The sequence below is a fragment of the Oncorhynchus mykiss genome, chromosome 1 (assembly GCF_013265735.2).
Source record: "Oncorhynchus mykiss isolate Arlee chromosome 1, USDA_OmykA_1.1, whole genome shotgun sequence".
Lineage (NCBI taxonomy): Eukaryota > Metazoa > Chordata > Actinopteri > Salmoniformes > Salmonidae > Oncorhynchus > Oncorhynchus mykiss.
The window spans coordinates 22,605,572-22,632,176 of NC_048565.1; the positions used below are offsets into that span (position 1 = coordinate 22,605,572).

The 26,605-nt window shown below is 42.2% G+C and overlaps 1 long non-coding RNA gene across 3 annotated transcripts; it reads left to right on the forward strand.

Annotated features, from left to right (window-relative positions):
- The first annotated feature begins 15,094 nt into the window (after positions 1-15,094).
- LOC110513869 lies at positions 15,095-17,871 on the forward strand. 3 transcript variants are annotated; one of them, XR_005041342.1, is made up of 6 exons: positions 15,095-15,554; positions 15,661-15,706; positions 15,924-15,948; positions 16,060-16,148; positions 16,287-16,377; positions 16,933-17,871. It is a non-coding gene; the product is annotated as an uncharacterized LOC110513869 (long non-coding RNA). The 3 variants fall into 3 exon arrangements; XR_002472098.2 differs by lacking the exons at positions 15,924-15,948; positions 16,060-16,148 and having other exon boundaries at positions 16,933-17,073; positions 17,208-17,871; XR_005041338.1 differs by lacking the exons at positions 15,924-15,948; positions 16,060-16,148.
- Positions 17,872-26,605: the final 8,734 nt, after the last annotated feature.

The window sequence follows — 26,605 nt, forward strand, 5'->3', positions numbered from 1 at the left end:
TTATTGCCAGGACCGGCCGGAGGAGTGGGCGAAATTCGTGCCCTTGGCAGAGATGGCCCAGAACTCACTACGCTACTTCTCCACTAACCTTTTTCCTTTTCTATGTGTATTAGGGGTATCAGCCGGTTCTGGCTCCATGGCATCAAAGTCAGAACGAAGCTCCTGCGGTGGACAATTGGTTAAGGCGCACAGAGGAAACCTGGGAGGCTGCCCACGTCCACCTTCAGCGCGTCATACTGCGCCAGAAAGTTGGCGCAGACCGTCACTGCAGTGAGGCCCAGGTGTTTGCACCAGGGGACAGGGTCTGGCTCTCGACCCGAAACCTGCCCCTGGGAGGAATACGGTCCGGAGGAGAGATGCTGGGTTCCGGTGGAGGACGTATTAGATCCTTCCATGCTGCGAGAATGCCACCGTTTCCATCCGGATCGCCCTGCGCCTCGCCCTCCGGGTCGTCCCCGAGGCCGGTGTCGTTGCGCTGCTGGAGCCGTGCGTCAGGGGAGGGGTACTGTCACGACTTCTGCCGAAGTCGATGCCTCTCCTTGTTCGGGTGGTGATCGGCGGTCGACGTCACCGGTCTTCTAGCAATCGATCAATTTTTCATTGGTTTTGTCTTCTCTTCCTACACACCTGGTTTCAATCCCATTAATTACCTGTTGTGTATTTAACCCTCTGTTTCCCATCATGTCTTTGTCAGAGATTGTTTCTTGTTTCAGTTTCGTGTTTGTATTTGGTGCGCGATGGGTCCTCGTACCCAATTTGTTTCATTTATGGTTTTGGAGTTATGTTTTGTTTTATTAACTCCATTTACCAAGTTTATTCTCCTGCGCCTGACTTCCCTGCCACCTATACACACGTTTGTGACACTACAAATCTATTTGTGTTGTTGTTGCTGAAATGGCTAGTTGAGTGACTGACAGACATAACAAGAGAAGAATTGCTGATGCACAACCACATTTCTAAATTCCACCTGGTGTATTGTACTTTATACAATGGGTGGGTCTAATCCTGAATGCTGATTGGTTAGTGAATTGCGCAGTCAGCTGGAACAGAGTAAATAGGCATTTTAACGTCAGAGATTTAGCCGGTGGTAACTTGTGGAACAGAACCAGCTGGAAAGCGAAGTTACCACCGGCTAAAAATATGACGTTAAAATGCCTTCTGGGTTGGATGGGCATTGTGTCAAGAAGCAGTGTGGCTTGGTTGGGTTGTGTTTCAGAGGACGCATGGCTCTCGACCTTCGCCTCTCCCGAGTCCGTACGTGAGTTGCAGCGATGAGACAAGACTATAGCTACTACCAATTGGATACCATGAAATTGAGGAGAAAAAAGGGGTGAAAAATACACACAAAAAAATAATTACTCTCAATAGTAAGTTGAGATCTTGACTGAGTTCCCCCCAAAATAATTGAATAAAAAAATATAATACAAATGGTTGGAGGCTCCCTAGCGGCCGGGGGCCGCTAACGCTTGGGGCCGGCACTGCCTGTCAATTCATGTACATTCTTTGTAACTACTTTGGATATTAATGTTTGGATAACATTCCCAAGCCATTGCATTTATCAGGAGTTGATCACAACAATTTGAAGTAACCAGAGATAATGAGGGCTATTATGGAATATTATTAACACTTGGGTAAAGCCTATTAGTAGATAACAAAGGAGTACCCTCCTAACTCGTCATTAAGCTCGAGACCCTGCCCTGTGCAACTGGGTCCTGGACTCTGACGAGCCGCCCCCAAGTTGTGAAGGTAGGAAACAACACCTCCACTTGGGTGCTCAGCCCCCGCCTGTACTCCCAGTTCCCCCATGACTGTGTGGCCATGCACGCCTCCAACTCAATCATCAAGTTTGCAGATGACACTACAGTGGTAGGGTTGATTACCAACAAAGAAGGCCTACAGGGAGGAGGTGAGGGCCCTTGGAGTGTGGTGTCAGGAAAATAACATCACACTCAACGTCAACAAAACAAAGGAGATGATTGTGAACTTCAGGAAACAGCAGAGGGAACAATCCCCTATCCACATCAACAGGACAGTAGTGGAGAAGGTGGAAAGTTGACAAACTGAAATGGTCCACCCACACAGACAGCGTGGTGAAGAAGGTGCAATAGCGCCTCTTCAACCTCAGGAGGCTGAAGAAATTTGGCTTGACACCGAAAACACAAAACTTTTACAGATGCACAATCGAGAGCATCCTGTCGGGTTGTATCACTGCCTGGTACGGCAACTGCTCAGCCCACAACCGTAAGGCTCTCCAGAGGGTAGTGCTGTCTGCACAACGTATCACCGAAGGCAAACTACATGCCCTCCAGGACACCTACATCACCCGATGTCACAGGAAGGCCATAAAGATCATCAAGGACAACAACCACCCGAGCCACTGCCTGTTCACCCCACTATCATCCAGAAGGCGAGGCCAGTATAGGTGCTTCAAAGCTGGGACCGAGAGACTGAAAAACAGCTTCTATCTCAAGGCCATGATACTGTTAAACAGCCATCACTAACACTGAGTGGCTGCTGCCAACATACATACTCAAATCTCTAGCCACTGTAATAATTAACAATTCGATGTAATAAATGTATCACTAGTCACTTTAAACAATGCCATTTTATATAATGTTTACATAACCTACATTACTCATCTCATATGTATATACTTTACACTATACCATCTTCTGCATCTTGCCTATGCCGCACGGCCGTCTCTCATCCGTATATTTATATGTACATATTCTTATTCATCCCTTACACGTGTGTATAAGGTAGCTGTTGTGAAATTGTTAGATTACTTGTTATATATTACTGCACTGTCAGAACTAGAAGCGCAAGCATTTCGCTACACTCACGTCAACATCTGCTAAACATGTGTATGTGACCAACGCATCCAAGATGGCGTAGCAGTCAGACGTCTTTGTCCTTCGTCTTGTCGTGTCCCATGTATATATATTTTTATATATTTTTCTTCGCATATCTTTTTGATCTTTTTCTAAACCTCAACTTCAAAATACACTCCTTCAACCCGCCTCACCCAATGTGGTGTGGATCTGTTTTTTCTAAAGTATTTTTATCTACCTTGGAACCGGAATCCCCCAACAGAAGCTAGCCAGCTCACTAGCTACTAGTTAGTAGTCAGCTAACCACTGCTAGCAGTCATCAGCAAGCAGTAAGCTCGGAAAGCTCTCGCCAGTTTGTACAACGCGATTCAAACCAGAGCATACCGGACCTATTTTCTCTCCATATCCCCAGATTCCTACCACAAGTCTGAACCTTTTTACCTGGATCATCAAAGCTTGCTATCTGCAATCCGAGTGACAACTCCTGGCTAACATCTCTGTCCCGAAGCAAGCACCAATTGGCTTGGAGCTAGCTTTTGCTAGGCCCATCTCCCAGCTAGCTGAAGAGGCCCATCAGCCAGCCACTCCTGGGCTACAATACCTGGACCCCTTCTACTGCCGGTACGGGGAACGGAACCCCGCCAATCCTTCACGACTGGACTACCGACGTACTCTGCTCAAGGGGGTACTCAACTGGCTCCTACGTCGCGATGTCCCCTGAATGCCAATCTGCTAGCCTGCTAGCCGCGGCCCGCTAACTGTCTAGAGCATATCAGACTCTTAGCTAATAGGCCCATCAGCCAATTTTTCGGGCCACTATACCTATTTTGCCAATTGGCCTGGGCCCCTTTTACTCAACGAAACCCTGCTTATCCATCACGACTGGACTACCGACGTAATCTGCCCGAGTTTTTTTTCTCCAAAAGGTCCCTCTAAGGCCCTACTGCTAGCTTGCTATCCCCTGCCTGCTAGCTGTCTGAATCGCCGATCACTCGGCTACGCATGCGTCTCCCTAATATCAATATTCCTTGTCCATTACTTTCCTGGTTAGTGATTATTGTCTTATTTCACTGTAGAGCCTCTAGCCCTGCTCAATATGCCTTAACCAACCACTTAGTTTCACCTCCACATATGCGGTGACATCACCTGGTTTAAATGTCTCAAGAGACAATATCTCTCTCATTATTACTCAATGCCTAGGTTTACCTCCAATGTACTCACATCCTACCATAGCTTTGTCTGTACATTATGCCTTGAATCTATTCTATTGCGCCCAGAAACCTGCTCCTTTTACTCTCTGTTCCGAACGTACTAGACGACCAGTTCTTATAGCCTTTAGCTTTACCCCTATCCTACTCCTCCTCTGTTCCTATGGTGATGTAGAGGTTAGTCTTGGCCCTGCAGTGCCTAGCTCCACTCCTATTCCCCAGGTGCTCTCATTTGTTGACTTCTGTAACCGTAAAAGCCTTGGTTTCATTCATGTTAACATTAGAAGCCTCCTCCCTAAGTTTGTTTTATTCACTGCTTTAGCACACTCTGCCAACCCGGATGTCCTAGCCATGTCTGAATCCTGGTTTAGGAAGACCACCAAAAACCCTGAAATGTCCATCCCTAACTAAAACATTTTCCGACAAGATAGACCTGCCAAAGGGGGCAGTGTTGCAATCTACTGCAGAGATAGCTGGCAGAACAGTACCCAAACAATTTGAGCTTCTACTTAAAAAAATCCACCTTTCCAGTCTCTCATTGTTGCCGCTTGCTATAGATCATCTTCTGCTCCCAGATGTGCCCTGGACACCATATGTGAATTGATTGCCCCCATCTATCTTCAGAGCTCATGCTGCTAGGTGACCTAGACTGGGACATGCTTAACACTCTGGCCATCCTACAATCTAAGCTTGATGCCCTCAATCTCACATAAATTAGCAATGCACCCACTAGGTACAACCCCAAATCCGTAAACACGGGCACCCTCAAAGATATCATCCTAACCAACTAGCCCTCCAAATACACCTCTGCTGTTTTCAACCAGGAACTCAGCGATCACTGTGCCCGTAATGGGTCTGCGGTCAAACGACCACCCCTCATCACTGTCAAACGCTCCCTAAAACACTTCAGCAAGCAGGCCTTTCTAATCGACCTGGCGCGTGTATCCTGGAAGGATATTGACCTCATCCCGTCAGCAGAAGATGCCTGGCTATTCTTTAAAAGTGCCATTCTCACCATCTTAAATAAGCATTGAACCAGGAAAAGATATAGCCATTGGTTCTCTCCAGACCTGACTGCCCTTGACCAGCACAAAAACACCCTGTGGCATTCTGCATTAGCATCGAATAGCCCCCGTGATATGCAACTTTTCAGGGAAGTTATGAACCAGTATACACAGGCAGTTAGGAAAGAAAAGGCTAGCTTTTTCAAATAGAAATGTGCATCCTGTAGCACAAACTCAAAAAAGTTCTGGGACACTGTGAAGTCCATGGAGAATAAGAGCACCTCCTCCCAGCTGCCCAATGCACTGAGGCTAGGAAACACTGTCACCAATGATAAATCCACTAATATTGAGAATTTCAATAAGCATTTTTCTACGGCTGGCCATCCATTCCACCTGGCTACCCCTACCCCAGTCAACAGCCCTGCACCCCCCACAGCAACTTGCCCAAGCCTCCCCAATTTCTCCTTCACCCAAATCCTGAAAGAGCTGCAAAATCTGGACCCTCTCTTTCTAAAATTATCTGCCGAAATTGTTGCAACCCCTATTACTAGCCTGTTCAACCTCTCTTTCGTATCGTCTGAGATTCCCAAAGATTGGAAAGCTGCCGCGGTCATCTCCATTTTCAAAGGGGGAGACATTCTAGATCCCTGCCTTTCTAAGGTCTTCGAAAGCCAAGTTAACAAACAGATTACCGACCATTTCGAATCCCACCGTACCTTCTCCACTATGCAATCTGGTTTCAGAGCTGGTGATGGGTCATAAAAGATATCATAACCTCTATCGATAAGAGATACAGCCGTATTCATCAACCTAGCTAAGGCTTTCGACTCTGTCAATCACCACATTATTATCGGCAGACTCAACAGCCTTGGTTTCTCAAATGACTGCCTCGCCTGGTTCACCAACTACTTCTCAGACATCGGAGGGCCTGTTGTCCGGACCTCTGGCAGTCTCTATGGGGGTGCCACTGGGTTCAATTCTCGGGCCGACTCTCTTCTCTGTATAGATCAATGATGTAGCTCTTGCTGCTGGTGATTCTCTGATCCACCTCTACGCAGACGACACCATTCTGTATACCTCTAGACCTTCTTTGGACACTGTGAGGTTATAGAGGTTAACCTCTTTGGGGTAGGGGGCACTATTTTCACGTCCGGATGAAAAGCGTGCCCAAAGTAAACTGACTCTTACTCAGGCCCAGAAGCTAGGATATGCATATAATTGGTGATTTGGATAGAAAACACTAAAGTTTCTAAAACTGTTAAAATAATGTCTGTGAGTATAACAGAACTGAAATGGCAGGCAAAACCCAGAGGACAATAAAAATTAAAATGTCATCCTACCACTGATTTCAATGGCTGGCACTTTTTTTTGTTGTTGACTTGTTTGGAAACGTTTATTAGAAACATTTGGGATTCACTTTGTATGTATTTTTATGGAGGGAAACCAGTGGATTATTGACTGAAGTGCTATAGCTAAACTGAGTTTTTATGGATATAAAGAAGGACTTTATCGAACAAAAGGACCATTTGTAATGTAACTGGGACCTTTTGGAGTGCCAACAGAAGAATATCTTCAAAGGTAAGGCATACTTTATATTGCTATTTCTGACGTTCGTGTCGCAGCTGCCTGGTTCCCACTGGCTCCAGGTCATCTGCAAGTCTCTGCTAGGTAAAGCTCCACCTTATCTCTTCTCTGTCACATTCTGACCTTAGTTTCTTTATTATGTCTTTGTGTTAGTTTGGTCAGGGAGTGAGTTGGGGTGGGTAGTCTATGTTATTTTTTCTATATAGTATTTATGGGTTTGGCCTGGTATGGTTCTCAATCAGAGGCAGGTGTCGTTCGTTGTCTCTGATTGAGAATCATACTTAGGTAGCCTGTTTTCACCATTTTAGTTGTGGTGTGATTGTTTTCTGTCTTTGTGTGTCTGCACCAGACAGAACTGTTTAGTTTGTTCCGCTTTGTTGTTTTTTTGTTCTAGTGTTCAGTTTCTTTATAAAATCTACCATGAACACGTACCACGCTGCACCTTGGTCCTCTTCACCTTCTTCCACCATTGACAACAAGCTCACTGGTCACCATAGCAGCATCCACCCGTGGCACGCGCTCTAGCAGGTATATCTCACTGGTCACCCCCAAAGCCCATTCTTCCTTTGGCCGCCTCTCCTTCCAGTTCTCTGTTGCCAATGACTGGAACAAACTACAAAAATCTCTGAAACTGGAAACACTTATCTCCCTCACTAGCTTTAAGCACCAGCTGTCAGAGCAGCTCACAGATCACTGCAGCTGTACATAGCCCATCCAACTACCTCATCCCCAAACTGTATTCATTTATTTATCTTGTGCCTTTGCACGCCAGTATCTCTACTTGCACATTCATCTTCTGCACATCTACCATTCCAGTGTTTAATTGCTATATTGTAACTACTTCGCCACCATGGCCTATTTATTGCCTTACCTCCCTTATTCTACCTCATTTGCACACACTGTATATAGACTTTTTCTACTGTATTATTGACTGTATGTGTTTGTTTATTCCATGTGTAACTCTGTGTTGTTGTATGTGTCAAATTGCTTTGCTTTATGTTGGCCAGGTAGCAGAACTTCTTCTCAACTAGCCTACCTGGTTAAATAAAGGTGAAAAAAATAAAAAAGATTTGATTTGATGATGCTGCAATCTACAACTGTATTTTGGGAGTTTCTCCCATTCTTCTTTGCAGATCCTCTCAAGCTCCGTCAGGTCGGATGGGGAGCGTTGCTGCACAGCTATTTTCAGGTATCTCCAGAGATGTTTGATCGGGTTCAAGTCCGGGCTGTGGCTGCGCCACTCAAGGACATTCAGAGACTTGTCCCGAACCCACTCCTGCGTTGTCTTGGCTGTGTGCTTAGGGTCGTTATCCTGTTGGAAAGGTGAACCTTGGCTCCAGTCTGAGGTCCGAAGCACTCTGGAGCAGGTTTTCATCAAGGATCTCTCTGTACTTTGCTCCGTTCATCTTTCCCTCGATCCTGACTAGTCTCTCAGTCCCTGCCACTGAAAAATATCCCCACAGCATGATGCTGCCACCAACATGCTTCACCGTAGGGATGGTGCCAGGTTTCCTCCAGACATGACGCTTGGCATTCAGGCCAAATAGTACAATCTTGGTTTCATTAGGTTTCATTAGACCAGCAACTCTTGTTCTTCATTGTCTGAGAGTCTGCCTTTGGGCAAACTCCGAGCTGGCCGTCATGTGCGTTTTACTGAGGAGTGGCTTCTGTCTGTCACTCTACCACAAAGGTCTGATTGGTGGAGTGCTCGAGAGAGGTTGGTCCTCCTGGAAGGTTCTCCCAGCACCACAAAGGAATTCCGGATTTCTGTCAGAGTGGCCATCAGGTTCTTGGTGACCTCCCTGACCAAGGCCTTTCTCCTCCGATTTCTTTCTTTAATGGTTTGGACCCGAAGTATAGAATATATTTGAGATTATAAGGTATTATTAGGTGATTACATCTGTCTGTGTCTGAGGTGCCACACCGATACGCCAACCATGCAAAACATTTATCAGAAGCAAATTCAGATTTTTTTTGTAGTATGCCATTTATTTACCACTGACTATAAATACTCCTCCATAATGAATTGACAGTGAAATACTGTATTTTAAAGTTGCTGCCTATTAAGATACTGGATATTCTATCAATATAATTATTAATGTACTTGCTAAAAGCAAGACCACTCTAGCACTCTTACATACTATTATTATTGGATTTCTTCTGCTCGCACTAGAGCTTAAAAACTTTGCGATATTAACAAGAAACCAACGACCTCAACTTAGATTGGTTGAGGAAATATTTTTGATAGCATTTACACTTTTTAAACTATATTTAAAACTCGAAAAGTACATTTCCTAAATAACACTTGTGTGCTTTCTAGCTTCTCTTAAAGTAGATTCGATTTTCTCAAACAACCTGAAGACGGTCAGTCTGCACATTCCAAAGTTGAATTGGTGTTGACAGCTTAAGCGGTTTAAGTGCTAGAGTGTGTGGAAAAAAGCAAATAACAATAACTAGAAAAATACATTTCCTAAAGAAAATGTGTGTGCTTGCTTGCTTGTCTTAAAGTATTTATGTTTGTGAAATAAGTTGTAGTGATAGATTCTGTAGTATTAATGGTAGTGACTGGTTATAGTTGAAAAAAGTATGGAAAGTTTGACTGGTTGAGTGATTGGTAGGATAGCCTGAGCATGGGTTGGTTGGTGTGTAGATGATGGGGAGGAGACAGGTTAAAGAAGGATTTTTAAGCCTTGAGACATGGATAGTTTATGTGTGCCATTCAGAGGGTGAATGTGAAAGACAAAATATGTACCTGCCTTTAAACAGGGTATGTTGATAAGTGCCAGGCACAAATGTTTGAGTGGGTCAAGAACTACAATGCTGCTGGGTTTTTCACACTCAACCTTTTCCCATGTGTATCCAGAATGGTCAACCAGCCAAAGGACATTCAGCCAACTTGACAACTGTGGGAAGCATTGGAGTCATCCATGCCCTGATGAATTGAGGCTGCTCTGAGAACAAAAGGGGGTGCAACTCAATATTAGGAAGGTGTTCCTATTGTTTTGTACACTCAGTTTATATTCTGCCTCTTCTGGAGGATACAATTGGAATTGTAACCAAATCTGTATAGCTTCATTTAAAAATAAGGATACATGAAACAGGGTTTCATTGTCAATCCACCATAAATGTATAGTTTTAACCTGTATAACAGCAAAGATCACACGTTTAAACATCGTATGTGCCTCTTTTAGTAGCCTACTGGAAGACCAGTTTGGATTTAGATAAAGTTTTGGTATAATAGAAGCTTTGAGAGGTTTAATGCCTTGATAGTTAATAGTTTTAGCCCTCCAAACTCATATTCATTCCATAAATGTTCCCATTTAACTTGATCTGGTTTTCCATTCCAAATAAAATGAAGTATTTTTTGCTCACATAAGGTTATCCTGGAGTCGGTAGAGCCATGAATAGATATGCAAATTGCAATATCGAAATAATCAGGGTAATTTTCCCATAGATGGACAGGTGTTTCCTTTTCCATGGTTTCAAGTGCCTATTTATTTTGGGACGTTTTTTATTAAAATTGATAGTTGCAAGATCATTCAACTTTTACTGGATGTGTACACCAAGCACATCAACTGCATCAGTCACCTATTTAAATCGGGAGACCACATAGCAATTTAAAATGTTGTGTCTTTGGAGACACAATTTGTAATATAGTACAGTTATCATAGTTGAGTTGAAAATTGTGGACTCAAGAGAAATTTTAATCATCAGCATACATTGCTACCTTTGTTTCTAGCCCATTCATTTCTAACCCCTTAATTTTATAATTGGATCACATTTTTATAGCTAACAATTCAATGGCCATAATGACCTTGTTTTACATGTCTTGACAATTCAACATTCTCAGAGAAATAACCATTACTTAAAATTTTACATAAAGGAGTGTTATACATGACTTTAATCCATTTTATAAGAGATTCTCCAAAATTGAAATAATCCAGCCACTTATAAATAAAATAAATTCTACCCTTACTTTATCGAAGCCTTTCTCAAAATCTGCTATACACTATGATTTGTTTCCCTGCATTCTCATAGTTTTCAATTATTTATAAAAAGTGTTTAATGTTATCTCCAATGTATCTTCCTTTTAAGAATCCTGTCTGACTGTGATGAATAATATTCGATAAGATCGTTTTAATTCTGCCAATATTTTTGTATCGCAACATTGAAGGGTGAGGGGCCTTTTAGAGAGACTGGGTCTTTATACTGTCTCCCGGCTCCTGCTTCAGTAGGAGACAAATCAGCCCCTTTTTGTGTGTCAGACAGTTTACCATTTATATACAAGTTAAAACACGCTAGTAGTGTATCTTTCAATAATTCATAAAATGTTTGATATTTCTATTTGAATGCCATTAAAGACATTTATGAGCCGTAACTGTTTATCATCAAGCAGTATATTCAAGCTAATCCATCTTCATTGAGGATCTATTTGAACTCATTGTACCTCATGATCCAAATTGTTTTTGAGTAGGATCACAGCACATTTTGAGCACAACTTATGGCCATTGTAATTAAAAATAATTGATCTGTCTCTTTACTGAAATCCGTTTCCCTTGCCAAAACATTTAAGATAATATCGTTAAGCCTTTGTCTGAGGAAAAATGTATCCCTTACTGTTATAGGGATCTACTGCCTTCCCTTGGCTAACCTTTGTGCACTCTAGGAGTTAACTAGTTTATTGTCTTTTACTAAATCAGTTATTATCTTGAGTGACCTAAATTATGATTGGGAAATGCAGGCTTCAGACAATGTAACGTGTACACTGGGAGGCGGGAAGCAAGTTCTGGGAGTGTAATTAATAACTAAATGAACATAGAACAAAACAAGAACCACGAGTAGTGTACAGACATGAACACTGGAACAGAAACAATAACGCCTGGGGAAAGAACCAAAGAGAGTGACAGATATAGGGAAGGTAATCAGGAAGGTGATGAAGTCCAGGTGAGTCTAATGAGGCGCTGGTGCGCGTAACGATGGTGACAGGTGTGAGTGATAATGAGCAGCCTGGTGACCTAGAGCGCCGGAGAGGGAGTGTACGTGGCAGACAATCTAAAAAACATGTGTAATGATCTAAACCAGGGGTACTCAACTACTATTTGAGAAACTCCAGTGACACAAATTCCCTAGGTGGCAAAGGTCCGGATGGATATTGTCCTTTATGGGCGCTGTGGTACAGTGTAGTAACATGCATAGTCGTCTACGACTTAGGAAACATGTTATTTAAAATGTACATTAAACACAATAAATTAGACTAAGAATTTGAATTTCAGGGTGGGGATGGAGGGGGGCAATAGAGCTTCCACATTTGATCCAGTTTTGACCTATTTTGGCCTAAGATATGTTGCAATGGCTTAGGACCACAGCCATGAGAATAGGTTACACAGAATTATAGGAATTTACATAACTTGAGAAACTGTTTCCATGATCTGAAAGCCCATACTTATTATCAGGTCAAATCCCCTTTCCAAAAGAAAATACAGTATATTAGAGAGTCACCAAGGTTCTGTTTATTTTGTAAGATCAATGTCTAATATCATGTGGCAATAATACTGTAAGTGTCTTCACATCTTTCAAATCTTATATGGGTAACTACTGTATCTTTGAAGATATGGACACATCAAAAGTTGAGAGCGGGTAGATTAAATGTGCACACTAGAAAGAACTCTCATAAATCTTATCAAATCAATGTTTATTGGTCACATACACATATTTGCAGATGGTATCGCAGGTGCAGCAAAATTATTGTGTTTCTAGCTCCAACAGTGCAGTAATACCTGGCAATACAAAACAATACACACATAATCCATAAAAGAATAAAGGAAGAAATTGAGAATATATCAGAATAAATCAATAAAAATCCATCCTTTAGAAGCATCTTCCAAAGTAACACACTTTACCTCTCTTTGTTTTCTGAAAAATTGACAAAGCTTTTTATTTGCTCTCTTAGCATTTTAAAATTCCATTTATCAAATAAATGTTGAGATAAGAGTCACACCCAAGGTCAGGTGTTTTGAACTCTTAACGGTATAACCTGGCTTTATTTTCTCTAACTATTGTGAGATCAGGCACCATATAGTGCATCATAACGATGTGATTTTCACACCCTGATCTGTTTTACTTGTCCTTGTGCTTGTCTCCACCCCCCTCCAGCTGTCACCCATCTTCCTGTTAAGGGAATTTTTTATCAATAATGACTAATTATGTATACATTTCAATCAGAATACTATTATGTTACTGTATATGTATGAATTTTCTTTTTAATCCTAGTACTGAATATAATGTGTGGAAATATAATCAAGAATTAGAACAATGACTGTCTGTTCCTTGGTAGAAATTAATGACTATATCGCTAGACTGGCTAGAATGCTTATCTACACAGGCTGGCCTTGGCTCTAGACGATGTGGGAAGGCTTGAGAACTATACAGCCTTTGTACCAGTGTCAAGAGGAGACGGAACAGTTAGAAAACGCTGACGTCATTTTCAGTTTATAACTTGTGGTAAAATGTATCATGGGCAGTACTCTCGAGAATAAACGCTGTTGGTTGATTTTAAAGACTGATCTCTGTCCATTTTATACAAATAAGAGTCTTACAAATTCTTATGAATTGACAGTGTTTAATTTTAATTGGGTATTAAAACACCTGTAACACTTCCCCACTTATCCCCTGGGTATTTATACCTAGAATAGAATAAATTGACATGATACTGTAGATGTAATATTTGATATTTGATTACACCTACATTTGACAGATTGTTTTCTAAACAATTGATAACCATTGTACTGTTTGTCTCAGAGTTGTTGCCACAACTCAAATGCAGCCCACAGAAAAGCCTTTGCGTTGTCAGACTCACCTGGACTCCATCACGTCCCTGATTACCTTTCCTATATATATTTTATATATTTTTTTTATTTAACCTTTATTTAACTAGGCAAGTCAGTTAAGAATAAATTCTTATTTACAATGATGGCCTAGGAACAGTGGGTTAACTGCCTGTTCAGGGGCAGAACGACAGATTATTACCTTGTCAACTCGAGGATTCGATCTAGTAACCTTTCGGTCTAACCCCTAGAGCGTACAGTTGAAGTTAGAGGTTTACATATACTTAGGTTGGAGTCATTAAAACTCTTTTTTCAACCACTCCACAAATTTCTTGTTAACAAACTATAGTTTTGGCAAGTGGGTTAGGACGTCTCTTTTTTTTTGGCTAATTGATATCCTTTGAGTCATGTTGCTTTGCTGCAGGAGGGACTGGTGCACTTCACATAATAGATGGCATCATGAGGTAGGAAAATTATGTGCATATATTGAAGCAACATCTCAAGAAATCAGTCATGAAGTTGGTCGCAAATGAGTCTTCCAAATGGACAATGACCCCAAGCAAACCTCCAAAGTTCTGGCAAAATGGCTTAAGGACAACAAAGTCAAGGTACTGGAGTGGCAATCACTAAGCCCTGACCTCAATCCTATAGAAAATTTGTGGGCAGAACTGAAAAAGCGAGCAGGATGGCCTACAAACCTGACTCAGTTACACTAGCTCTGTCAGGAGGAATGGGCCAAAATTTACCCCAACTTATTGTGGGAAGCTTGTGGAAGGCTCCCTGAAATAATTGAGCCAAGTTAAACAATTTAAAAGCAAAGCTACCAAATACTAATTGAGTGTATGTAAACTTCTGACCCACTGGGAATGTGATGAAAGAAATAAAAGCTGAAATAAAAGCTGAAATAAATCATTCTCTCTACTATTATTCTGACATTTTACATTCTTAAAATAAATTGGTGATCTTAACTGACCTAAGACAGGGAATTTTTACTAGGATTAAATGTCAGGAATTGTGAAAAACCGAGTTTAAATGTAGTTGGCTAACGTGTATGTAAACTTCCGACTTCGATTTTATAGTGTATATGGACAGCCCTTGAAATGAGTTGATTAGGCTATTTCAGCCACACCCATTGCTGACAGATGTAGAGAATCAAGCACACAGCCATACAATCACCATAGACAAACGTTGCTCACCACCATTGGACTCTGGAGCAGTGGAAATGCGTTCTCTGGAGTGATACACTATATCAAGCTTCACCATCTGGCAGTCCGATGGACGAATCTGGGTTTGGCGGATGCCAGGAGAACGCTGACTCAATGCATTGTGCCAACCGTAAAGTTTGGAGGAATATGGTCTGGGGCTGTTTTTCATGGTTCGAACTAAGCCCCTTAGTTCCAGTGAAGGGAAATCTTAACGCTACAGCATACAATGACATTCCAGATGATTCTGTGCTTCCAACTTTTTATGACAATGGTTTGGGGAAGGCCCTTTCCTGTTTCAGCATGACAATGCCCCTGTGCTCAAAGCAAGGACTATACAGTAATGATTTGTTGAGATCGGTGTGGGGGAACTTGACTGGCCTGCACAGAGCCCTGACCTCAACCCCATCGAACACCTTTGGGATGAATTGGAACGCCGACTGCAAGCCAGGCCTAATTGCCCGACTTCACTAATGCTCTTGTAGCTGAATGGAAGCAAGTCCCCACAGCAATGTGATGTTCGACGAGCAGGTGTCCACATACTTTTGTCATGTATTGTACATGTATTAGGATCACTGATGTGAAGATCTGTATTGTGGTATATTTAAATCAATGAACAGTTAAAGAATAGAGATGAGCACAATCTAAGGATTACCATACTACCAAGATACTCTCATCAAAGATAATTATTTGAGAATGACTGCCTGGTGGCACATGTTATATGATTCAGAAGCTGACATGTTGTGTTTGTCCCTAAATATTAAGCAAATAAGCCTGAAATGAAAGTCACTGGGAAAGAATGGGTACTGGTCAACCTAAATGTCTCTGGATACTACAGGGTTAGAGCTATGATGAAGCCAACTGGGAAAGTCTCATCAACGTACTGAGCACCATTCCTCAGGTAAGCCATTGATGAACACACAATCTATTCCATCCCAAATTATTGTCTTGTTAGAAAAAAAAGTAATTAATGCTGATGTTAGTGGTTTTTGTCTCGTCAATTCCAGTTATCAATGGAGCTCAATTGGTGGATGATCCTTTTAACCTTGCAAGGTGAGTACATAGTTCACTGTAGTCATGATTTAAAGAGTAATACTTAACATTTTATTTATAGTAGGCCGATAAGGAGTCTCAATAAATAAAAAAAGTTCTGTAAAGGGCAAAATATATCGACCTAACAATAGTGTTGCGAACAACGAACAGAAAGGGAATATATGCCGTGGGAGTCAGCTCTTGACAACTTGGAATTTTTCTACCTCATGTTTGATAGGAGTGAAGCCTATGGGGATATGCAGGTTGGTTTATTTTCTTGAAAGGCAATAAGCAAGCAATACAAACATGTTTAAAAATAGTAGAATAAACAAAACATATTGGCACGAACACTAGTTGTGTTTTCTGTCTTTTAGGCTTACCTCAAAAACAAGTAGAACCACTTTACATACTATAAGGGTATCACTGACAACTGGAAAACAGTACCCACTGGGCATATGGACCAGTGAGTTAATCAATAAAATGTCATTATAATCATTTTACCCTGCTATGGCCACCTTTTGCACAGCACTCTGGCTTTTTTAACTGCTTGAAAACCAAAACAATCCCCTTACTTAGTTGTACTGTATCTTCCTACCCTCAGGTACAACCAAGTGAATGCCATTAGGATGGCCTGTAGCACTGGAATGACGGAGTGTCAGAATCTGACTAATGGCTGACCCTGTCAACAATCCGTGAGTTCAGCGGGATTTAAACACAATTCCGATACATTTCTTGATACCATTAACCGTGAATATCAAAATGTTTTTGCACCACTATTTTAAGATTAAAAGGTGTGATGATAGATAGGATATTCCATGCTTAAATGTTGAAATATTTGATTTCCTATTAGAATACACCACAACTTGAGGATGACAGTGTACTGCATTGTTATCAGTGCGGGGTGGGGGGGCTGCAGAGTGGGAATTTGGTTGGGAGCAGTTTGAGGCTGCCAGCATCGCTAATCAGGCAGACAAGCTTTGATCTGCCCTGACCTGTACAAAGCAGCCCTGGCTACTCAACAAATGAGTTAAGAGTGCTACGTATCCATGGCTTATTGGTCAAATGTGATCTGTGATTATCCCTCCCCTAGGCATCAGAGTATTCAATAAACAGCAAAGCATTGATTCTCTGCCTGGCATAAAAAGGAGACATTTTCAAGGAGTGCTTTAAAGAGACTTGTGTGTCTGACATGAATATGAGGTGCTTCAATGCCTCATACTGTCTTTGTACCTCCTTTCACCATTGAGGTACCTGGACTACACCCTGGATGCAACCAACATCTGCAAGCAGGATGCCACCTCTACCATTTTTTACATTGCAAGCAATGTTGTTGGCCAGTCTCTGGCCTGGGACTTTATGAGAGACAGATGGGGTTACATCTTAACTCAGTGAGTTTGAGCTTTTATCACATATTGTATTGATTGTTTAATTTCGAAGTGATTCTTTGTCACATTTGGTACACTGATATTTGATCTAACTCTACATTAGATGTTGTTTTCTTACTTGACCTCGTCTGTCATAGGTACGGAGGTGGTTCTTTCTCCTTCTCCATCTCCAATCTCATCGATGGTGTGACCAAGAGGTTTTCAACTGAATTTGAGTTCTAACAGATGGTATTACAGATTAGGGGATTTGTCAGCACATATTGCTCAACATGTTTGTATTGGGGTACGATGTGGACCCTAAATGTAGAGTTTTCTATATTGCACAATATAAGTTAATGTTTCTCTTCGCTGTCACAGCTCATGCAGTTACAGGCAGACAACTGAGGTTGGCTTCGACTCGGGTATCTTTGCAATTTCACAGGCCATTGAGCGGACAACAGCTAACATCAAATGGGTGGCAGAGAACAAGAACTGTGCAGGCATGGCTTAAAGCAGAGACTGATGCACCATAATGGTCACATGGAGAAACAAACACCTGTCCATTTATTTATTATCTAAGACCAATCCTAAAGCCATGTTTCTTGTTGTTTTTTTGTCTCTCTAACAGTCAATGACACTTTTTATTCTAAAGTTATCCTGCCCCTTAATCAGAAATACTATGTCGGCCTATACTTCTATTTTTTGGGGAAATAACGTTGTATGAATTAAAACATAATTTTTCTATCAAAGACTAACTTTCTAAAATGCTGCATTGCTATTAAACACTGGTTTATGATTGTGGATTGTGGAAATAATGTGGAATAATGTGGAAATAATAAATACAACTGTTTTACAATGCATTTTCTAATGGTGTAATTTTGCTTCTTATGGACGTTTACATGGCTGGAAATAATTATATAATAATCGGTGGACTAGCACTCTGAAATAGTCACTGGACAAACATATTTGATTAAATATGTTGTCAACTAGACTTTTTACGGTAACAGTTACACAGTAATAAGGGCAATGTAATGTAACAAGTATCGTAATTACTCCTTATAACGCAGTACTTACAGCAGTAACATCTACCTATGACCTAACCCAAGTACAGTGTAAAAATTACATTAGATATTACAATTCTTGTTACACTGTAATTACACTCCACTGTAATTAATGGGACTTGCAACGCAAACATCCAATTCAAAATCTTCGACATTCTTCTTCTAATTATTTTGGGACTTGCGCAGCAAAAGCCCCAGCTTCAATCTTCGACCTTCTTCTTTAGCATGCTACTCCTCCTACACCGCTTAAGCTAAACGCTGTTCAAACTTTTAAATGTGCAGAATAGTCTTACCCTATTTGAGTTTATACAACCTTTTGATATATTTTATACTTTAAGTTTTACATTGTCAAAAATAAGGACAACAACAATCTTCATTCACTTTCATGGCATTTTCCTCAACATTCTAAAGCTCCCGATTGAGACGTTATCACTTCCGACTGCAATTCACTGTTAATGCAAAATAACTTTTGACATAGATCTACTTTGACCTCTTTTCTAACGACTTAGACAAAGTTAGAGGGTATGTCATTGGTCTACTTTTCGCTATTCATATCTGAAATAATAACAAATATTCGGTACGGGTGTAATAATAGTTAGCTACCGCATCGACAACATTTTCTGTAACCTTTTTGCAAAAAACGACCTATTTGATCACTACCCCTCAGGTTAGACAAAAATGTAACAAATGATGAACTCTTCCTCTGATATTTACTACAGATTTTACAGTACAGCTGTTTTACTACCTGCATTACCATATTTTCCCAAAACTTTTTGGGGGAACTGCAGCTTCGTCCTCCTTTTCCAGGACCATGCTCTGTACTCTAAATAACATAACTGGCTAGTCTCTAAATAGAAGGGTGGGCTGTACCCCTCTGATTGGAAAGAGCGGACTAGGAATACCTTCAACCCACTAAAAGTTACAGCTCTGTCTGAGTTTAGAGTGACAAAAAGTGTCTAGCTGACGTCTACTAACAGCTCTGTGTCATCATTGAGCTGCCCAAACGGAGCCGTTGACGTTGCTATACTCAGACACAGAGGGCAACAATTCTAAGGGTGAAGAGTGACCACAGCTACTAACTACAACCATAGAACTACTTTCCACACAACTGACCACACCACAACTACTGACCGCAAGCACACAACTAGACCATAACCATAACGATTGACCACAACTACTGACCACAACCACACAACCACACAACTACTGACCACAACTACTGACCACAACCACACAACTACTGACCAAAACTACTTAAAATCATAACTTCTGACCACAACCACAGAATTACTGACCACACAACTGACTACAACACAAATAATGACCGCAACCACACTTCTGACCACAACTACTGCCCAAAACCACACAACTTCTGACCACAACCACACAACTTCTGACCAAACTTCTGACCACTCAGCTACTGACTACATCCCCAACTTCCGACCAGAATCACAACGCTGGCCACATCTAGTGACCACAACCACACAACTACTGACATCAACCGTACAACTTCTGACCACAACCAAACAACTACTGACCACGACCCCACAACTTCTGACCACACAACTACTAACCACTCAGCTGCTGAGCAGAACTACTGACCACAACCACACAACTTCTAACCACAACCACACAACTACTGACCACAACCACACAACTACTGACCACACAACAACTGACCATGACACAACTACTGACCGGCAACAACACAACTAGACCATAACCACACAACTACTGACCACAACTATTTATCACAACATCTGACCACAAGCACACAACTGCTGACCACATCCAGTGACCACAACCACACAACTACTAACCAAAACCATACAACTACTGACCACAACAACTGACCAAAACCACACAACAATCTAACCACAACCGCATAACTGCTGACCACAACAACTGACCACAACCACACAACAATCTAACCACAACCGCATAACTGCTGACCACAACAACTGACCACAACCACACAACGTCTGACTACAACCACACAACCTCTGACAACAACCACCAAACTTCTGACCACATCTAGTGACCACAACCACTGTCAACAACCACACAACTTCTGACCACAACCACACAAATGCTTACCACATCTAGTGACCACAACCGCACAACTTCTGACAACAACCACACAACTGCTTACCACATCTAGTGACCAGGACCGCACGACGTCTGACCACACCCACACAACTACTGACCACAACCACACTACATCTAACTACAACCACACAATGTCCGACCACAAACACACAACTGACCTCACTACTGACCACTCAACTACAGACCACATCTAGTGACCACAACCACACAACTACTGACAACAACTACACAACTTCTGACCACAACCACACAACTGCTTTTCACATCTAGGGACCACAATCACACATATCCTAAACAACAACCACACAACATCTGACCACAACCACACAACTACAACTACGGACCACAACTTCTGACCACAACCACACAACTGCTCACCACATCTATTGACCACACCACAGAACTACTGACCACAACAACACAATTTCTGACCACAACCACACAATATTATCAACAACCACAAAACTACTGACCACACAACTACTGACCACAACTACTGAACCACAACTACTAAGAACAAAACTACTAACCACAACTACTAACCGAAACTACTGAAACACCCACCTACTTACCAAAACAAATGACCACAACCACACAACTTCTGACCACAACCACACAACTACTGACCACAACTTCTGACCACAACAACTGACCAAAACCACACATCTGACTACAACCACACTTCTGACCACATCTAGTGACCACAACCACTGACAACAACCACACAACTTCTGACCACAACTGCTTACCACACAAAACCAACATTCATATGTAAAGGCTATCCTAACTTCAAAATATTTAAAACTTTTACGAACTAATAACTATATAATTCTGCATAGGTTTGCACAATATAACCCAACAACAGTAATTATTGAACCGTTCAAGCTAGACACCAAACCAATTGTCACATGTTCAGCCTATCCTAACTTCAAATAATTTAAAATGTGTATCAACTATAACTATATACAGTGCATTTGGAAAGTATTCAGACTCCTTGACTTTTTCCACTTTAAGTGCCTCAAACATATGTTTCTCAAGAGCTACCTCAATCACTTTGCCTACGATAACACTGTGGAGACAACCCTTTGGTATCATCTACAATGACTAAGTTCCTTAGAAACAATCAATACTGTGCATTGTCTATTCCTATTTTCAGCTAGTTGGTTTGTATTGTTGAAATGAATGATTTTGGCAGTATTATAGCAGGACTACAGATTCCATCAGATTTTATGTTTGTCTTCACAGCAGCAAATGATACTGACCGAGCCCACATTAATATCTTCCATTTATAGTCATATCAATGAGAATGTGGAGACCAGTATTATAATGACAATTCTTCCCTCCAATGGTTCAGGGAACATACAAAATCTCTCTAGTAGTTCCCCTATGTGTCTGGTCTCCCTCTCTAGGCAGTAGATGCCGGTGGCATGTAGCTTCCTGGTACAGTGCATGTCACATGCGCCGAATACAACAGGTTTACTTTAGTTTACTTTTACCCCAAAGAACATTGATCCCATGAGCAGTGAAATGCTTACTTACAAACCCTTAACCAACAAGATAACAATAGTGAGGCTATATACAGGAGTTACCTATACAGAGTCAATGTGCAGGGTCACCGGTTAGTCAAGGTAATTGAGGTAAAATGTACATGTAGATAGTTATTAAAGTGACTGCAAAGATAATAAAGTAGCAGCAGCATAAAAGTAGGGCGGGGGGGCAATGCAAATAGTCTGGGTAGCCATTTGATTATATGTTCAGGAGTGTTAAGGCTTGGGGGTAGAAGCTGTTAAGAAGCCTCTTGGACCTAGACTTGGTGCTCGGTACCGCTTGCCTTGTGGTAGCAGAGAGAACAGGCTATGACTAGGGTGGCTGACGTCTTTGACATTTTTAGGGCCTTCCTCTGACACCGCCTGGTATAGAGGTCCTGGATGGTAGGAAGATTGGCACCAGTGATATACTGGGCCGTACGCACTACCCTCTGACGTGCCTTGCGGTCAGAGGCCGAGCAGTTGCCATGCCAGGCAGTGATGCAACCAGTCAGGATGTGCTCGATGGTGCAGCTGTATAATTATCCTTTTGAGGATCTGAGGACCCATGCAAAATCTTTTCAGTCTCCTGAGGGGAAATAGGTTGTCATGCCCTTTTCACGACTGTCTTGGTGTGTTTGGACCATGTTTTTGTTGGTGATGTAATCAAGAAACTTGAAACTCTACCTGTTCCACTGCAGCCCCGTCGATCAGAATGGGGCATGCTCGGCCCTCTTTTTCCTGTAGTCCACCATCATCTCCTTTGTCTTGATCACATTGAGGGAGAGGTTGTTGTCCTGGCACCACACGGCCAGGTCTCTGACTTCCTCCCCATAGGCTGTCTCATCGTTGTCGGTGTGTCATTGGCAAACTTAATGATGGTGTTGGAGTCGTGCCTGGCCATGCAGTCATGAGTGAACAGGGAGTACAGGAGGTATCTGAGCACGCACCCCTGAGGGGCCTCGTGTTGAGGATCAGCGTGGCGGATGTGTTGTTACCTACCCTTACCACCTGAGGGTGGCCTGTCAGGAATTCCAGGATCCAGTTGTAGAGGGAGGCTTATCAGATGGGCTTCCCAGTGGTCACCATAAATACAGCCACTGGACAGATCTCCCAGCAACAATTCATATTGGACCCTGATTCTGTGTAGACTGTACCACCATCCGAACATAGTCTGGACATACATTTAGATTTAATTTTAAGTCAGCAAAATTTCGTTATGTAGACTTTCACGAGGCACTGTATATGTCATGAATGTTACATACGTATGAATAATATAATAATTCATTTTGGTGACTAGGTACGAGTGGATGGAGGCAGGAGTGGTTCAGAAAGAAATATGGCTGCTTGAGAAAAAAGGTACAGATACAAGAAACCTGTTTACTAGTGTCCTCTGTGGAAAACTGTGGACGAATATTAAAACATAAAATGATCTGATGAAATAACAAGCAGATTTGATCTACTATCAGTATCTTCATTGTCATGCATTATATTATTTTCCTCAGCTATAAGCAATAACCTGACAAGTGATCAGTGGGTACTAGCCAACCTCAATGTGACTGGATACTACAGGGTTAAGTATCACCTTAGCAAGTGGGAACATCTTCTCTTCCAATTGAGGGCTATTCATCAGGTAAAAAGAAAAACGTATTCATCAGATTACGTAGGAAGGGTATTACTGCCCATGTTATTCTGCTTGAATACAACACTGATAGAGTCAGATTTTTTTATTGCAGGTCATACCATACTATTTTATTTAATATTGCAGGTCATATCAGTTATAAACAGGTCACCTTTTGTGGACAATGCTTTTAATCTGGCATGGTTGGGATTTTAACATTTATGAACCACCACGATGTCACAAAGCAGATGGATGCATCATATTTTGGTGATTGCATTTCTAACCAGTTTACCTTTCTACAAAGTAATAATCATTTCCACAACATAAGCGCTGAGCGATCCAGGTTCAATCCCGGGCTGTGTTGCAGCCGGCCACGACCGGGAGACCCATGAGGCGACGCACAATTGGCCCAGCGTTGTCCGGGTTAGGGGAGGGTTTGACTGGGATGTCCTTGTCCCATCGCACTGTAGCGACTCCTTGCGGTGCTGACTTCGATCACCAGCTTGTATGGTGTTTCCTCTGACACATTGGTACAGTGTGTCAAGAAGCAGTGCGACTTCGTGGAGTCGTGTTTCAGAGGACGCATGGCTCTCAACCTTCGCCTCTCCCGAGTCCATACGGGAGTTGCAGAGATGTTGCAAGACTGTTACTATCAATTGATATCACAAAAGAAAAAGGGGTAATAAAATGTAATAAAAAATGTAAACATCTCTGAGAACCACAAAATATCTCTGCAAAGAAAAGGAACACATGACATGGGAGTCCGCTCTGGATAACTTTGGGACTATGCAGGTAGAATGTCAGTCATATAATTTGTGACAATTACACGTATAAGATCATTTGAGACAGAAAATACTGATCGTACTTGAATACATACATAGTATCTTATTCTCTGTTCTTGTCATAGGATTATGTGAGGAATCTAGTGACACTTTTTTTCTAAGACTATTACTTCAGACTGGACTAAGGTGCCTGGTGGGCAAACAGACCAGTGAGTGGAATGGCCCTGAAATGGTCTGAAATGAGTATACGGCTTTATGATAACATCAAGCACAACCAGGTACAACCAGGTGAATGCCATTAGGATGGCACTGGACTGGTGGAGTCTCAGAATCTTTTTATTTTTTAACCAGGTAGGCTAGTTGAGAACAAGTTCTCATTTACAACTGCTACCTGGCCAAGATAAAGCAAAGCAGCGCGACACAAACAACATCACAGAGTTACACATGGAATAAACAAACATGCAGTCAATAATGCAATAGAAAAAGTCCATATACAGTGTGTGCAAATTAGGTAAGATAAGGGAGGTAAAGGCAATAAATAGGCCATAGTGGCGAAATAATTACAATATAGCAAGTAAACACTGGAGTAATAGATGTGCAGAAGATGAGTGTGCAAGTAGAGATACTGGGATGCAAAGGAGCAAAATAAATAAATAAATAAAAGTTTGGGGATGAGGTAGTTGGATGGGCTATTTACAGATGGCTATGTACAGGTGCAGTGATCTGTGAGCTGCTCTGACAGCTGGTGCTTAAAGCTAGTGAGGGAGATATGAGCCTCCAGCTTCAGTGATTTTTGCAGTTTGTTCCAGTCATTGGCAGCAGAGAACTGGAAGGAAAGGTGACCGAAGGAGGAATTGGCTTTCGGGATGACAAGTGAAATATACCTGCTGGAGCGCGTGCTACGGGTGGGTGCTGCTATGGTGACCAGTGAGCTGAGATAAAGCGGGGCTTTACCTGGCAAAGACTTATAGATGACCTGGAGCCAGTGGGTTTGGCGACGAATATGAAGCGAGGGCCAGCCAACGAGAGCACACAGGTCGCAGTGGTGGGTAGTATATGGGGCTTTGGTGACAAAACGGATGGCACTGTGATAGACTGCATCCAATTTGCTGAGTAGAGTGTTGGAGCCTATTTTGTAAATGACATCGCCAAAGTCAAGGATTGGTAGGATAGTCAGGTTTACGAGGGTATGTTTGACAGCATGAGTGAAGGATGCTTTGTTGCGAAATAGGACGCTGATTCTAGATTTAATTTTGGATTGGAGATGCTTAATGTGAGTCTGGAAGGACAGTTTACAGTCTAACCAAACACCTAGGTACTTGTAGTTAACCACATATTCTAAGTCAGAACCGTCCAGAGTAGTGATGCTGGACGGCGGGCTGGTATGGGCAGCGATCGGTTGAAGAGCATGCATTTAGTTTTACTTGCATTTAAGAGAAGTTTGAGGCCACGAAAGGAGTGTTGAATGAAGCTCGTCTGGAGGATGGTTAACACAGTGTCCAAAGGAGGGCCAGAGGTATACAGAATGGTGTTGTCTGCGTAGAGGTGGATCAGAGAATTACCAGAAGCAAGAGCGACATCATTGACGTATACAGAGAAGAGAGTCGGCCTGAGGATTGAACCCTGTGGCACCCCCATTGAGACTGCCAGAGGTCCGGACAACAGGCCCTCCGATTTGACACACTGAACTCTGTCTGAGAAGAAGTTGGTGAGCCAGCCGAGGCAGTCATTTGAGAAACCTAGGCTGTTGAGACTGCCGATAAGAATGTGGTGATTGACATAGTCGAAAGCCTTGGCCAGATCGATAAATACTGCTGTACAGTATTGTCTCTTATCGATGGCGGTTATGATATCGTTTAGGACCTTGAGCGTGGCTGAGGTGCACCCATTGCCAGCTCGGAAACCAGATTGCATACTGGAGAAGGCACGGTGGGATTCGAAATGGTCGGTGATCTGTTTGTTAACATGGCTTTCGAAGACCTTAGAAAGGCAGGGTAGGATAGATATAGGTCTGTAGCTGTTTGGGTCTAGAGTGTCTCCCCCTTTGAAGAGGGGGATGACCGTGGCAGCTTTCCACTTTTAAATGATAACCAGGCATCCTCTACTGACGGAATGACCCATTACGGACACAGGCAATGAGGCAATGATCACTGAGATCCTGGTTGAAGACAGCAGAGGTGTATTTGGAGGACAAGTTGGTTAGGAGGATATCTTTGAGGGTGCCCAAGTTTACGGATTTGGGGTTGTACCTGGTAGGTTCATTGATAATTTTTGTGAGATTGAGGGCACCAAGCTTAGATTGTAGGACGGCCGAGGTGTTAAGCATGTCCCAGTTTAGGTCACCTAACAGCACGAGCTCTGAAGATAGATGGGGGGCAATCAATTCACATATGGTGTCCAGGGAACAGCTGGGGGCAGAGGGTGATCTATAGCAATCTGCAACAATGAGAGACTTGT